Below are 16,051 nucleotides of genomic sequence, written 5' to 3' on the forward strand. Positions count from 1 at the left end.
TCTCACCACGCCCCTCTCTCCCTCCATCTTCCCTTCGTTGAGAAACCTGTCTTGGAAGCCAAGAGATGTAAGTTGGCTCTGGGAAACTGGTCTGGGGTAGACTGTGAATGGGTATCATAAGGAATCCTGACAGAGCTCAGGGCAGATGGACAGACTTGATTCTGAGGCTCGGTCTAACAGATGACAATTAGCTGCCACCAGCTGTTAAGGGACTGTGAATAAAATTAGCCTTTTGTAAAACAAAACAAACAAAACAAAACAAAAAACTCATTTAGCTAAAACATTAAAAAAAAAAAAAAAAGTCCAGCCATGGCTATTGGTTGGAAGCCCAGGGGCTTTGTGGCACTAGGAGGGGTTGGCTATTTGCTGCAGATGCGGATCCTGCTGCTCATCTCTCCGGTCAGCACGAGCTCCTCTGAATGCGGAGAGGTGGGCTCCGTGGTTCAGCCCTCTTCAGGCCTGACCTTAAAAGTGAGTTCCCTTTATAACCTTCAGAGCCCTGCTCTCCTCCAGCCCCCACCTCATGCTCATTGTCCACGTGGTCTCTAGGGGAATACTGTTGAAAATGTGAGTTTGAGTCAAGCCCCTGTTCAGAATCATCTTATGCTAGCGCATAGCAATGCAACTGTTGGCGCTTAAACCTCAAGGCACACAGAGTCAGCCATGCAGTAAGAGACCAGCCTCGGCCACACCCACCCCTGACTGACTGCGTGTAGCTACACTCGCAACCTGCCAAGGTGGTTTCTTAACTGGGAGCCTGCGATGCCTGCTCTTCCTTGTTGACTGAAAGCAGTCACCTCAGAGACAGAAGTACACCTCTGGAGCGTCTGTGAGATGTTTCCGGAAAGAATCAGCCGGAGGGAATGAGCTGCCCTGACTGTGGATGCTACCACCCCATTAGCCCAGACAGAATCAACTGTCAGGGAGAATGGCAGCAAAGAGTGCTTGCTTTGGCCCTCTCTCTGATTCCTGGCCCACAGGATGTGAGCTGCTGTGTCCTACCTTGCCTTCTGCTCTGTGAGAGAATGAGCCCTCTGAAACCAGGAGCCAGAGGAGATTTTTCCTGCTTTTAGCTGTCTCAGTCAAGTGATTTGATAAAGCAGCAGAAACTCTAAGATACTGCCTGTGTCCTACCTTCCCTCTTCTAGGAATTCTACTCCTGAGAGTTTATAGGGGCTGTTTATCCTCCAGGACAGGACTCAAATGTCACTTGCTTTTCTGACTATCAGTTGAATCGGCCTCCCTGCCTTCCAGTTGCTCCTCTTCTGTCTAAGCCCATTTTATTTCTTTAATTTTGCTGGTCATTATGGAATGCACCTTTTCACTGCTGTGCCCACATTCATGCCTAGAATAGTAAACCTCAAAAGGCAGGCATCTTGCAGTGAGGACGGCTCATGTAATTTCATGTCACCTCTCATAAAGAAATGACGGCTGAGGTAGTAGGATCGAGAACTTGAAGGCAGGTTGGGCTACAGTGTTGAGTCTGAGGTCAGCCTGGTTACACTGTGAGACTCAGCCTGAGAGCAGGAATGGGGGAGATGGCTCAGTCAGTAAGGTGCTTGTGGCATAAGCATGAGGACCTGAGTTCAGATCCCCAGCGGAGAGCATGTATATAAATTGGTAATAGGGGAGGCAGAGACAGGAGGCTATCTGGGGTTTGCTGGACAGCCAGTCTAGCTGAACCACTTAGTTCCATGTTAAGTGAAAGGCCACCACACTCATGTATACAAACATGTGTACACACACACACACACACACAATCCCCAAGATGAAATTATCTCCCTTGAAAGAAGAAAAACCAAAGCATATGCTGCAATCAGCAAAAAGATGCTTAATGCCATTTAGACAAACAACAGTATTTTCATTTATATGTTCAAAATTTGGGAGGACAAATCCTATTCCCATTCCTCTATGTCTTCAGAACTTCGGTGTCAGGGTTAGGTATATCAAAATGTCTACAAATTGTCTTTCTGTCCTGTTGTAGTTATGAAGTTATGAATGTATTTTTGTTTTAATCCCAGGTGTGGGATGTGGAACTGAGTCAGATTTTCCACAGCAGCAAACTATTTGCCTCATGTGGGCTCCGAGAAGGGCTCTTTCTCAGCTGAAGATAGTTTAATTCTGAGGACTCTGAGAAGGAATAAATGCCAGATTCCAGAGAGTGTTGAGAGTGCTTTGAGAAAGAAGAAAGCTGATGGTGCTCCTCCTTGCTGCTCCTGATTGCTGTTGATGCAGTTTGATGAGAAGAAGTTGGAGATATCCTGAAATAAAGATTGGACTTTCCGCAAGGAACCCGATGACCCTAACTACAGGAAGTAGCTAAAGGGAACTCAGGCCACACTGTCCACACTGTCCTCCTTTCTCTCCTACCAAATATTGGGGTGTTGGGAAGGATTGGGGTGGAGAAGGGAGGAAGAGATATTAAGAAACGTAAATAAAATATAGTTAAAAATAGTGCCAATACTGTCCCACATAGCAAGTGGGAAGGGAAAGGATTTTGCCATAACATTCTTTCTTGGATACAAACTATAACTATTAAGACCCTTGGCTTCTTGTAAGAGGTGCAGGCCTTCTGAGCATCAGTGCTTATATTTCTCTACCTGAGAACTCCCTGACATCAGATCTGTACTGGCACTGAAGCTACAGTAAGAACACTAGGGATTTAGTGCCTCCATTTCAAGTTTTCACCCAATGGCTGCTGGGAACTGATAGGGAAACACCCCAGTTCTCTTACCTCAAGGTCACTTCCCATCACAGCTCCCAGCCCAATGGAGCTCCAGTTTCTCAAAGGGTTACTGGTTCAGTGTATATCCTGTATTAGCCGTCTTTCTTCCCTATCCTACCTACATTTCCTGGGGCTATTTATCAAATGCTTGACTTGTACTTTTACCTGAGGAGGCCAGGTGGCATGGTTATGGTTGTGTGTGTTCCTGGGTATGGTGGTATACTTTTAAACCCAGCATTTGGGAGGCTGGAGCAGGAGAATTACAGATTTGAGGCCAATTGGGACTACATAGTGAGTTCCATGTCATGCCGAATTACATGACAAGACCCTTGCTGAAAACAAACAAACAACAAAGAAGAAAAGAAAAAACGGGCTGAGAAGGTGGCTCAGTTGGTAATGTGTTTGCCTTGCAACAAGTAAGAGGACAAGTTCAGATCTCCAGAATCCACTTAAAAAAATCTTGAGCCTGGAATCCCAGAACCAGGGAGGTGGAGACAGGAGGACTGTGAAACTTTTTACTTAGGCAGTCTAGCAGAATCTGTGAGCACCAGGATCACTGGGAGACTACCTCAAAATCTAAGGTGGAGAAGGGTGGAGGAAGACACCTGATTTCCACCTTCGGCCTCCAAATTCATGAGTGAATGCACATCCGCACAAAATAATTTAGAATAAGGCTTATCTATTTCCCGTTATCAGCATGAAGAAGGCATTGCGCCATACATGCTGCCTGTGGTACTGTTCGCTTTCCGTTAGCTGCCCAAGTCTGCTACATACTGATTTACAGTCTCTTCCCGCAGGAAGATCCATTTAGTTAATATGGAGTTTTAATTTATTTACTTAATTTTCATTTTTTCAATTAAAAAAGATTTGTTTATTTTTATTTTATGTGTTTGGATGTTTTGCCTGCATGTATGCCTGTGCACCATATGGGTGCCTGGTGCCTGTGGGGACCAGGAGAAGGCTTTGGATTCCCTGGAACTGGAGTTACAGATGGCTTTGAGCTGCCCTGCGGGTTCTAGTAATAAAACCTGGGTCCTCTGGAAGAGCAACTTGTGCTCCTAACTGCTGAGCCATCTCTCCAGCCATAGTATAGGGTTTTAAAAGGACATCATATGATCTACAGCATGAGTTTTTCTCTGGTTTTCTTAGAAACTTCTGTCTTAGTCAGTGTTGTATTGATGTGAAGAGACATCATGGCCACAGCAACTCTTATATGCATTTAATTGGGGCTGGCTTACAGTTTCAGAGGTTCAGTCTGTTATCATCATGGCAGCACACAGGCAGATATGGTCCTGGAGAGGCAGCTGAGAGTTCTACACCTGGATCCTCAGGCGGCAGGAACAGAGAGAGACACTGGGACTGGCTTTGGCTTTTGAAATCCCAACGCACATCCTCAGTGACACACTTCCTTCAACAAGGCCATGCCTCCTGAACCCTCTCAAATAGTGCCACTCCCTAATGTCCAAGGATTCAAATATATGAGCCTATGGGGGCCATTCTCATGCAAACCACCACAACCACCATAATGGTGGGCTGCCTTTCTATGCCCAAGTATCCCCATTAGCCACACTGGTGTTTTGCTCTGTGCCTTTGTTTGCAGTGAGTACCTGTCTTGTGTGCTATAGAATGTTCTGAGGCATCAAGGTCTTTAAATACTAGATATGGGCAATGCACCCTGGTTTTGATATGCCAAAGTGTCCACAGGCATTGCCAAATGCCCCAGTGGAGGAAAAATTCCCCCAATTATGATGGCTGCTTCCAAACACACCTCAACTATTCTAGTCAATGCTTGTATCCGATTTTAACTATACCCTCTTAGAGGTTGGGAATTCATCCTTAAATAATTTCAGAAAAGCTTCATAAAGCATGTTCTTGGCATTCTGCTAATTATGGGCCCTTGGGGATTTGTACTGTGTCCGTTAGCTCCTCAATCTCCCAGAATCCTCTACCTTTCATGGTCCTGGATGACACTGATCAAGAGAGCACTTGTAGATGAGCTGGAGCACGGAAGTGAGTGTTACTCAGTTAGGTACCAGGCTAGCCAGAGAGGCAGGCATTTCTGCAGCCCACACTGGCTTACACTGTGTGTGGGCAGAAAGTGGGAGAGGCCTCTGTTGTTATTTTTATTGGTCTGTTGGCCTGCCTTCTGGTACATGGATGGAACAGTGTCTGGGAAACCCACAGCTCCGAGGCTGCAAATTCAAGTCACAGCTACAAAGACTGGGAAGGTATCCCAGCTCTGAGGCGGGACAGAGTCCCAAGAGTATCCTGAGATACAGGAGCCCAGGAACCTCACAGCTTTGTGTGGGACAGTGTTCCAAGGCTATCCCGAGGCATAGGAGCCCAATAACCTCACAGCTCTGAGAGGAGGCCTCCTCAACAGAGATGTTGCAGTTCCCAGGGGGAGGCTTGCCCAACCCCTGATGAGTTGAGAGCCTAGGAGCCTGAGCTCTGTTCCTTCTCCAGCCATTGCAGCTCCCAGGGGAGGGTTGCCCCAACCCCTGTTGAGCTGAGGAACTCTTCTGATGACTGAGTCACAACAGGCAGTAAATCTCTTTAAAGAGATTTATTGAAAGGATGAATCCAGGAGTGGGTGCCTCTGCTCCTGGGAGAAGGCAGCAGGGAACTGGGGCAAACAGCCTTTATATAGAAAATTTTAGGGGTGGGCCGAGATTTTCAGAGTGTGGATTGGTGGGATTTCAAATCCCTGTGGGAAGCCCAGGGATTGGTGGGCTTTCCTGCTTAGGGGTTGGTGGGTTTTTGTGGGAAGCTCAGGGATTGGTCAGTTGTCCTGCTCAGGGATTGGTGGAATATTGTCCAGTCTTTTCACCTTGAATTTGTGTAATCTGGGATGAGTCCTATAGAGGGGTTGGAGATGACAGTTATAGAGGTCTGCCTGCTTTTCTGCTCTGAAGGGTTATAAAGTATATAAAGTGTCCAAAATTTACAAGGAGTTCACTGTGAAGGCAGTAGACTGAACCAGGAAAGGTTGTGCTTATCACGGACAGCTCCCATGGCAGCAGCAGGAGGCATTCTAAGGCAGGAGGATGTCCGGTTCCCATAGGCTGAGGCAGGAAAGTCACCATGGACAGCTCCTGCTGAGGCCAGTTGGCTGAGACAGGAGGAGTCAACATGGACAGCTCCCACTGAGGCCTTGCCCACCATTTTGTCTGCTGCCTCCACAGCCCAAGGGCTGGAAGGAGGGGCTGACTGCCCTCCAGAGGGAAGGGGAACTGGTTGGGAACCACTTGCTACTATGTATTTAATTGGACTCTAAACTTAGCTCTTGGGGGTGCAGCGGGCCGTTGGGATTCTCCACTGCCACGAAGGGGGGGAGGGGCGGCAGTGGGGTGGTCTGCTACCTCAGCTTGGGGTGGATTGGTATGGCTGAGGCTTGAAATTGCCTGGCGCGTATGCTGCAGCGGGCTTGGGGTAGCAGGTTGCCTCAGCTCCAGCCCTACAGCCCCAGCTTCTCTCACTCCTGTCCCTTCTTTCTTCAGCTTCTTAGAGCCTTGGATTAGGCTCTGGGGTGGCCCATGGTTACCCGTTGGCAGATTTCTGCATCAAGGATGCCAGGAGTTTGGAGGTGGTAGGAGATTGTGAGTTTCTCTGAGCGCCTGGCGCCAGTTTCAGCTCTTCCTCACGGTTCTGGAATGTCCTTCTGCTACCAGTCCTCTTAGCCACCCTCATTCAGGTCCATCTTCCTTTCTCAGCAGCCAGGCCTGCTGACTTCAAATTCAGACATAGGACAACAGAGCTTCCATAGTCACCAAGGACCCAAACCCATCGCAGACCTGTCCCACCACCCACGGTGGTCCTGTTTCTTTAATGAAGCACGTCTGGAAGATACCCACCCCTTCATCTTCTGGCACATCCTGATCGACAAGTTACTCATTTACCTATTACTCAAAAGGGCTCTAGGGAAGGTGTGCATGCACACACTCTTTCTCCCTCTGTCTCTTTGTCTCTGTTCTCTGTCTCTCGCTCTCTCTCTCTCATGTCCTGAGGCATCAGGGTCTTCTAATATTGATTTAAATGAATTATATGATGTGAGAGTTGAGAGAGAATTTTTCGCTGGGACAAGTGCTCTCTTCAAAGACTCAGGCCAAGTCCCTGAATACTCAATATCTGGGTGTCCATCTTATTTGAGGGTATGCGTTCTCTTCCTTTCCGCAATCCACTCAGTGCCATACTTCTTTTCTTAGGCAGGTGTCTTGTCACCTTGTGCACAAGGAGTTAATTTACCCAACGGTCTGCAGACTCTGCAGGATACTTCATATTTATTTCAATTATACAAGTATCCTGGGCCAGTGTATTTATTTTAAATCACATTATCTGCAGCTTCCAAGCATGTGTCAACAGAAAGAACTGTTTCAATTTCGCAGACTTTGAAATGGTGTGCAGTTTATCCTTACTTCAATTATACCCTCTACAGTAAGTCACGGGCCAGCTTCGGGATTATTCAGGACAACGTAATGCTATCTGAAAGCATTGATTTTCCATCGTCTTCAAGAGCGGCTCACTGAAGGATGCGCTGGAATTTCCTTTAAGGAAACACAAAAATACATTTCTTAACTGCAGCTTCTGAGAAATCTCAATCTTGGGGGGGGGGGAGCTGGATGAAACTGCCAACAAAGTTTCTGACCTTTAAAGCAACAGCGGCAAAAAACGGCTGCCAAGGGAATGTCCAGAGGGGGACTCAAATTTCCTAGCTTCAAACAATGGGAGACAGAACACAGGAGGAGCAGAACGTGAGAGAATCTTCATTCTCTGTTACTTATGAGTGGCTATTTACCACGCCCTGGGCAAGGGGCCGCAGATACAGAGGTGGACAATAAAGACAGAGCTATTCTAGCTCAGAGCAACGTAAGTTACATCTATTGGGGGTGCAGAGTGGAGCAGAGAAGTTTGAATCATGGTATGGGTCTTATGCAGACAACCATAGCTCCTGAGTTCGTGAGTGCACTGGTCTCTCCATGTCCAAAGACACTGTTTTGATCTGGTTCTCCCCAGCCTCTGGCTCTTAAACTTTTCCCAAACCTTCTTCTGAGATAGGCTTTGAGACTTAGAAGGAAATGTGTGAGACAGATGTCCCATTTGTGCCTGAGCACTCTCTGCACTTTGATTAGTTATGAATTTCTGAATTAATCCCAACGCACCGCACAGACTGTCTCTCTCTCTCCCCCTTCCTTCCTTCTACTTTTTTTAAAAAAGTAATTGCATGCTCTCATAGGAATTAATGTACTGAAAAGACCAAAGGAATTCATTGCCCTATTACCTCCCCTTAGCCTTCATTTTTGAAAGGTTCAAGTACTCAGTACTGTTCTATTGGGGAGTTAAGGATCATGGCTTAGGTGAGGATCAAATACAGTTAAAGTGTAGCACTAAGTAACAGAGATCTAGTCTATCTAGGTCTATTGAGAACACGGAAGCAGACTTCTGAAAGACAGGTTTTATGCATGTAGAATGTTGTAGGGAGATCATTCTACAAACGGGAATGTTGTATGAAAGGCCTCCAGGGCAGGAAGTAACTTTGCCTATTAGAATCAGGAGGCCTCTGAGAACATGAGGAAGCTAGATAGGATTCTCTCTTTGCTTAGGACACCATTGTCTGGATATATTGTGGTCAGATTTACATTGGATTGTCCCAATTAGACACTTGAAATGACCCTTGAGTCCCATTTTATTGTTAATGTCAGATCCATGAAATACTCTAACCCCCTTTAATACTGTTGTGCTCCTGAAGAGGGAGGACTGTCTCAAAACCTCTCTCTCAAAACTTTAGTTAATCCTAAGTTACTAAAGTAAGTGATATAGTAATGATTAGTCAGCATTTATTCAAGGATCCGGAGGGGGCTGGGTGTGGTGGCTCACACCTTTAGTACCAGCACTAGAAAATGAGAGGCAGGTGGGTCTCTGTGAGTGTTAAGGCCACCCTTGTCTACCATAATGAGTTTCAGGCCAAGTGAGACCATGCCTAAAAATGAGAGGGAGGGAGGGGGAGAATGAATCTAGAGGGAAGATATGTATACAAGTTCTTTTCACATCATTGTGATCACAATACTTAACAGAAGCAGCTTAAGGCGGGAAGGAATATTTTGGCTCGTTGGGGTTCAGTCCCTCATAAGTGGCAGAGGTATGGGTCATTTCATCACAGTGAAGCCCTGTGGTAGAGCCCTTCACATCACTGCAGAACAGGAAGCCGAGATCACAGGCCCAAACCAGGGCAGACGTAGCCTTCAAAGGCCTGCCATTTCTGCCAGCTAAGCCACCTTCTACAGCTCCCACAAAACAACCTCTTAAATTGGCACTACCAGTGTGTGTGTCTGAGGGCAAGTATCCAAAACATAAGCCTGTGAGGGACATTTCATATTCAAACCACAAGGATGTCGTTCCCAAGCTTTCCCCAAGCCTTGGCAGCGTTTCTGTATGTGGGCTGAACAGTTGCTTCCGTAATTGGTATGTTAAATATAAATCGTTTCACTTTCGCTTGTTCTTCTTCAACCTCTTTGACACTTAGCAGAGATGGCCTGACTTTTTAGGATTTGGTTGACACCTCTCTGCAGATTGACAGTGGCTATGAGTTTACAGTTTGTTTCTCTGTCACTATTTCCCAAGGCTGGAGAGAGCTTCTCTATTAAAGGCTCTTTACAGGTGTGGGTAAGATGTCTCGCTATCTGTGAAGGGGAAAATGAAATCCATTGTACATTAGAAAGCTGACTTGGCTGAAAGACTTGTAATTTGAGGTCATGGGGAGCAGTGAAACTGGAAGGGCCTGAGGGTAAGAAGGGGAGAACTTCCAGCTATGATTATATAAACGGCCCTGTCAACCCCATTTTAAAAGACAGCCTATATGTTCCCTGAATTGATCTCTCTGAAGAAATATGTAAAATAATAATAATAAAAAAGCCCCAGAAAACCCCAACAGATGACCCGTCTCTGGTTCTGTGTTCACCATGGTGTCGAGTTGACACCACTTTATGGTCTGTTTAAAAACATCAGACAGAGCTGGCTGGCAATCATTAGTATAGAAAATAACTTTGGGCTCAGTGACAGTGGCGGGGCTTAAAATAAGTTTATCAGTGGGACATGGTGGCGCACACCTATAATCCCTGCTACTCAGGAGGCTGAGGTAAGAGGATTTTAAGTTTGAGGCTAGACTAGATAAATTAACGAGACCCTGTCTCAAACTAAACTAAAGTAAACGAAAATAAATTGGAAGAAGGAGAAGGGTGAAAAAAGAGGCAAAGAGGCGCCTGGGAGCTTAGTGGTACACTACTCTCTGTGCCCAATCTATAATACGGTGAAAAAAAAAAGTCCTGGGAATGTCATTTAATTTATTAAAGTGATCTATATTTGTGGTCTTGGTAGGGTTCGGTAGGCTTTACTAGTGTGTCTGATTGTGCGTCATCTCACAGGAAGTTTTCTGCTCTGAGAGATGGGTCCTTGGGCTTCTTGCCTCAGAAGTAGAGCAGCAGGCATCACGGGAAGTGAAAAGCTTCTTCAGGGGTGACCTTTCCAAGCCCGTCCATCTCACAGCCTTTCTGGGCTCCCAGGCTGGCATGACCACACTGGCATCATACAAGAAGGTCTTAGCCGAGGGTGCAAGGTGGGCAGAAAAGAAGTTGTAGAGATGGTCACCACTGTGAACATGCTGCCCGTGGTGGCTGTGGGCATTGTGAGCTATGTGGAGACCCCAAGAGACCTCTATCCCTTCAAGAGAGTCTTTGCTGGGCATATCAGCCACACATACAAAACGTGCTTCTTCCGGAACTGGCACAAATCCAAGAGGAAGGCAAATATGCAAAAATTTTTGCAGTCTCACCCTGCAAGAAATGGCAGGGTGACATTGGAAGTTGCCGCAGAAGTAATTCAGCAACTCAAAGATGCACTTCCAGGTGTACCTGCTTCTTCTTGGTCATTTGTGGCTGAGGGACTAGACTGGGCCTAGGAGGGCCTAGAGTTTTAGGTCCCTAAGAACCAGGTGTTTGGGCAGGAAAAAACAATCAACGGTCACTTGAGTGATCTGAGGCTCCAGAGGAGGAGTCACAGCGGCTGGGATATAAGGAAGTTGTCTGCAGCCCCAACTGAGGACGACTCAAGGTTGCTTCTATTGGAGCAAACGAAGCCTGGAGTCTGACCTGTGTGGTCTTCTCTGTGGCTCAAGCAGGGCAGAAAGGCCTCCACTGCTGTACTGAAGTCAACAACAAGATTTACAAGATCGGTCAGAGCTACCTTCCCAATGGCAGGCTGGTCGTGAACAAGGTCTCCAGTGGCCATGTCTTGTTTGATAAGAGTCCACTGGATGGCTCTGTCACTAAGATGAGGTGAGCAATGGCTCTGTCGTGCTGAAAAGGACTGGTGTGGTACTGCTGGGACAAGTGCTTCCTGTTTACAACAGATTGGGATCCTTAAACCATGAGAGCTGGGCCGGGGGCTTCATGGACCACACGTGCTCACCGGCATCTACTGTTGAGGTTTCTGATGTGGCCTTCTGGTCCACTGGAGGCTGACTACATAGCAATTTCGAGGAAGAGAGATAGAAACATACATTGAGCAGCCTGTGGTGGCTTTGAAGGGCAACTCCACTCAGGAGCCCTTTCCTTCCATCCTTGTTCTAGCCATATAACTTTGGTGTTTAAAGAAAATCAAAAACCTCCATATCCATAACTGAGGTAAGGTTTTTTTTTTTTTTTTTTTTTTTTTTTTTTTTTTTTTTAAGAAAGGAAGAGAGCATGACCTTTAAGAACTGGGGGAGAACCCACACACTTAAGGGAAAAGGAAAAGATCCTTTTAAAACTAATTGTCGAAGTTTCACACAAAGGTGAATGATTTCTGAGGAGTGTCAGACAGAAAAAATTTCAAGTGTTATTCAGGATTATTTTAATGGGAAACAGCTGTTTCCAAGCCCACATCCCACATCCTGTAGCCTCAGTCCATTTCTTTCTTGTCAACTACTTTCTCCTATAATCTAGCCTCAGAATGCCACCTAAGCACGTCTACTTAACAGGTGTTTCTTGGTGACTGCTTGTGTGAACCTTAAGAAATGAGCCTATGCAAAGAATTTAGTGGGCACGACAAGCTGGCAGGCAGATGATTTCGAGGCACACAGGATCTTTGGTGCTGCCTTCCTTGTCTGGGTCAGTGGTTCTCTACCTTCCTAATGCTTTAACACAATTCTTCATGCTGTGGTGACCCTCAACCATAAAATCATTTTCATTGCTATTCCATAATGGTAATTTTGCTTGTGTCATGAATCGTAACAGATATTTTGGAGACAGAGGTTGGACAAAGGGGTACTGACCCTCCGGTTGAGAACCACTGGGCTGTGTGAAAGGCCAGGCTATCTTTGCAAGAAGGGAATGTCTTCCCAGCGTACTGAGAAATATTCCCATTTGTCGGCTTTGTTTACCCATCTATCCACTTCCCCAATCTACAAAATCTTATGGGATGTTTGCTCCACAGAACCAAGACTATATTAGTGAGTCACACGAGTCCTACAACGTGTGAGTTTTATAGTGCCAGAAAAGACAGCCTTTGCTTAAAAATGTGCATCATGTTACAGAGAGAAGTGTCATTAAAGAGGCATGGCCCAGCACCGTAAGAACTGAAGACAGGTGGACTTCTGCCTTGAAGAATGTGCCATGGGCTCTCCTTTCCTGGTGACATCAGATTGGAACATACGAAGAGTTATGTTGATAGATGACACGTCACATCTGTTGGATGGGGAAGAGCTGCTTTGTCGGCCCTGCCATTTATTGAACAGAACCACTGTGTGTGAAAAGCAATGGCATTTCCCCACATGGAAACTGTGAATTTTAAGCCATGGAGACAGTGATGGGAAGTTGGGTAACAAGGCCATTGCAACAGGTCACAGGACCTTGACACTAGAAAAGTGAGAGGGTGGAAAACGTGCAACGGAGAGATTCAACGACGTTTTGAGTCTTAACCCGGCCAGGTAAGCTTCTTTTATTTCTCTCTGGCTACTGGCTGTTGGCAATTGTAGTTGCGCAATACTCCTTTTTTAAATTTAAATTTCTATTTATTTATTTATTTATTTATTTATTTATTTATTGACCACCTTAGCAGGAATGCAGGGAGAAGCCTTTGTTCTTGGCTTTAAGTTTCAGAGGAAACAGAACACATGGGGTTGCTCATTCTGCAGATTTCCCAGGAGATGGGTCCTTGCCTGCTGTCTGGGGAGTCAGTCTCTCCCTCACATTGCTATGGTCTGTCCCACAGGGTGGATTGTTACAGGCTCTTGTCTACCTGGCCTCCGGTACACGTGTCTAATCGAGGTGCAGGGACTATTTCTGGGGGTAGGAGGAGAGACACTGAATGCTACTATGCCCATTTCCCCCTATTTCTGGCAGCGTCTGGTAGACCATCTGCATTCCATCCATGAGCCCCATTCCTAGCAGGCACTCCCTTCCTCTGGCTCCTACCTGTAGGGAGTATCTGGCCCCTGGGGACCCTTCCTCTGCTCTCTCTGCCCTCAGTTCCAGGGTTTTAGCTGCCTGCAGCAGCTCTCTAGGCTGTTTCCTGGTGATGTTCCTTGGTCCCTGGTGACCATTCAGTGTCTCTCACATCCCTGCTGTTCCTTCTCCATGCCCCATTGCCCCAGTTTGCCTTAAGCTCTGATTTCCAGCCCAAATGCTGGATGATCCTCTGGAGTTGTCAGGAGAAATAGGTGAGGCCTTGGCTGAGGGAAGCAGAGGTAGAGGGTTGTGTGGACCCTGCAGATGTCTCTCTAATTTTCTAGGTGGTCATTGAGCAGTCGGTCCCAAGAATACCACAATTCTCATTATCAGAACAAATGTAGAGAGGGGAGAACTCTGGAGCCTTGATCTCATTAGATGTTTGGATCATTCTTTAAAGAAAGATATTGTCCCCTTACTTAATTTTGCTTTCTCTCTCTGTACTTTTATAAAAGAGAAACCAAATTTCCAGGGTTCAGGGTCATAAGGCTCAAGCGTTTTGTGTTTAGGATTTTAAGCAACTTGTCTGAATATGTCTGACAGACACACTTGCCACACCCTCCCCTTCCCTGGGAATAAATTCTTTATCTTCAGTAGAATGCTCTGTCCAGCTTGAAGTTTGTGGTTCAGCTTCTAGGAGCTGGAGAGGTAGTATTCGTAGGCCATTAGCTAGCCTTACCTTTGACAAGTGGCAAAGGCAGCTCCATGACCTTTTCTGTGCTCCTAGACCCAACTCTTTGTAGAAACCCTACACTAACTCTCTTGGACTTTCCTAAGTCACAGACAGGCTGGTGTCTTGGCCTCTGAGTGACCTCATAGTCCAAGTCCTGCCGATGGTAACACAAGAACACTTTACTCCTACCTAAGAACTGCAGAGACTAAATTTCTACTGCCTTGAGGCTCATCTAGTCCAAAAGTTTCATTTTGCCCAAAATGATGTTGAGATGCAGAATGAACGGCTGGCTGCCTAGGGACTCCCTGCTCACCTGGCATCTGCTAGGTTGTTGCAAATGTTAACATCTTCCAGAGAGAATCTTTCGCTCCGACTTGCATAATCATATCTACATTTTAAATGATTTTGTGTGAGTAGAAGTTACTCCTGAACAGAAGTCTGCTTGTGCCTATAGCCTCATCTCTCCATGCATATTCCTTGTATAAAAAATGTCAAAAATCTATTTTGGGGTTGTGGAAAAGAGAACTCCTTCCAAGCAGCACTTGAACTGGTAAATATCATCCCAGATCTCATTTTGGGGGTGGGGTGGGGCTCTGACCTTTGGAAGGCCTGGCACAGGATGAAAGTAGACTCAGGCTGAGATTTTCCAATGGCTTTGTCTCTCGTCAGTGTGGTGCTTCTGACCACTTTGTGTCTTTCTCCAAACCACACCGGCTTCCATGTCTCACGGTCTGCATTCATTATTTAGAAGGACCTCGTAACCTGGTGGAGAGAGTCATCGACCAGAATTCTTGTTATCAAGACAAACTTAGGAGGAACAAACTGCATCCTTGGCTTCGTTCCGCATCCTCACCTTCATCTTCTTGAGAAAGACCCTGGCCTCTTCCCGCTCACCTTTGCTTCTCCCTCCAGTTTTCAGAAAGAGAAAATAAATTTGTAGGAAAGCAGGGTAAGTTTTCTGCTTGGGCTTCTATGGGACAGGCCTGGCTACTTGGGAGACACTGGTATGTCCCCATTCTTCCCTTTGCCACTCCAAGGAGTCTCATCCAAGTTTAGGCAGACCATGTGTGAGATTATTTGGCAGGTAAATGTGAAACCAAGATCATCTCTAGTCTATCCCTTCCTTGTGACATTCCAAGAGGCATTAGTGAGGACGCAGGCAGGAAAGTTTCCAGTTTGTGTCTTTGCATGAATTTAATCATCTCCATCAGAATCCTTAAGGAATTACAATAACAGAGATTCATTCATAATTCAGAATTTCCATTATCTTCTCTCTACATCTAGTGTGGGGGGTAAAATTTATGGCTTCATTTACATTGTGTTCTATGAATAATAGAAGAAATACAGTAAAGGCCCGTGGAAATGCTCTCGCTGCTGCCGCCGCACTTGGAAGCACATCTGCATCACAATGGCTTCCTTGCTCGCTCGGTGTGGGATCCGCCAGCCTGCAGCTGCGCGGGGAGCCTTTCAAAGGGGCCATCCTCATTATACAAAGTCTTCTCTTTCTTTGAACTTCAAAGCAGAAAGGAGAGACCTTAAATGATATGGGGTAGGTAAGTGATGAAATTGTAAGTTCAGGTAGAAAATATCGTCAATTAGGAGTATGGGGGAAACAGCCATTCAGCGGAGCAAGCATGTTTTGCTTGGAATGCTGGCAGGCACCCAGGGACAGATCTGAGCTTAAGGTTTCTTTGAGCTTTGGGGGCCTTAAGGATAATCTAACGCAAAGCCCTCCTTCTGCAGGCGGGGAAACCAAGGCACAAAGAAACAGACTTCTTCAACATTGAGCATTAGAGGAGAGGGCCCGGAGCAGCCAGATTCTCCCTCCAATCACATTACCTTTCTGTTTTGAACTCAAAGTACCTGGCTTTGTGACAGGGCCAATAAAGCTCGCAGTAATCCTCTTGGTGAGGGATTTTTTTTTTCAAACCTGGAGCAAAGATGTTACCAAAGATCCCCCCCACTCCTCTGCCCCAACTAATAATCTTTCTCAGTTGAATATCTGCACTGAAAAAAAATTTTTTTTTGAGATTTGAAGAAAGACATTTGTCATACTTCTTTGATGAAGTAAATCTCAAAATTTTCTTTTTATCAAAGAAGGACAGTAAGGCTGATACAAGCCTGTCGATGGTCCCTTTCTCTCCCTTGTGTCTAGAAGCAGCCCTATTTGCAAAA

General features: G+C 46.0%; 1 pseudogene; it reads left to right on the forward strand.

Moving 5' to 3' along the window:
• The first annotated feature begins 309 nt into the window (after positions 1–309).
• Positions 310–11,238, forward strand: LOC110558252 (large ribosomal subunit protein uL3-like; annotated as a pseudogene).
• Positions 11,239–16,051: the final 4,813 nt, after the last annotated feature.

Source organism: Meriones unguiculatus, chromosome 10 (assembly GCF_030254825.1).
Source record: "Meriones unguiculatus strain TT.TT164.6M chromosome 10, Bangor_MerUng_6.1, whole genome shotgun sequence".
NCBI classification, from domain to species: Eukaryota; Metazoa; Chordata; class Mammalia; order Rodentia; family Muridae; genus Meriones; species Meriones unguiculatus.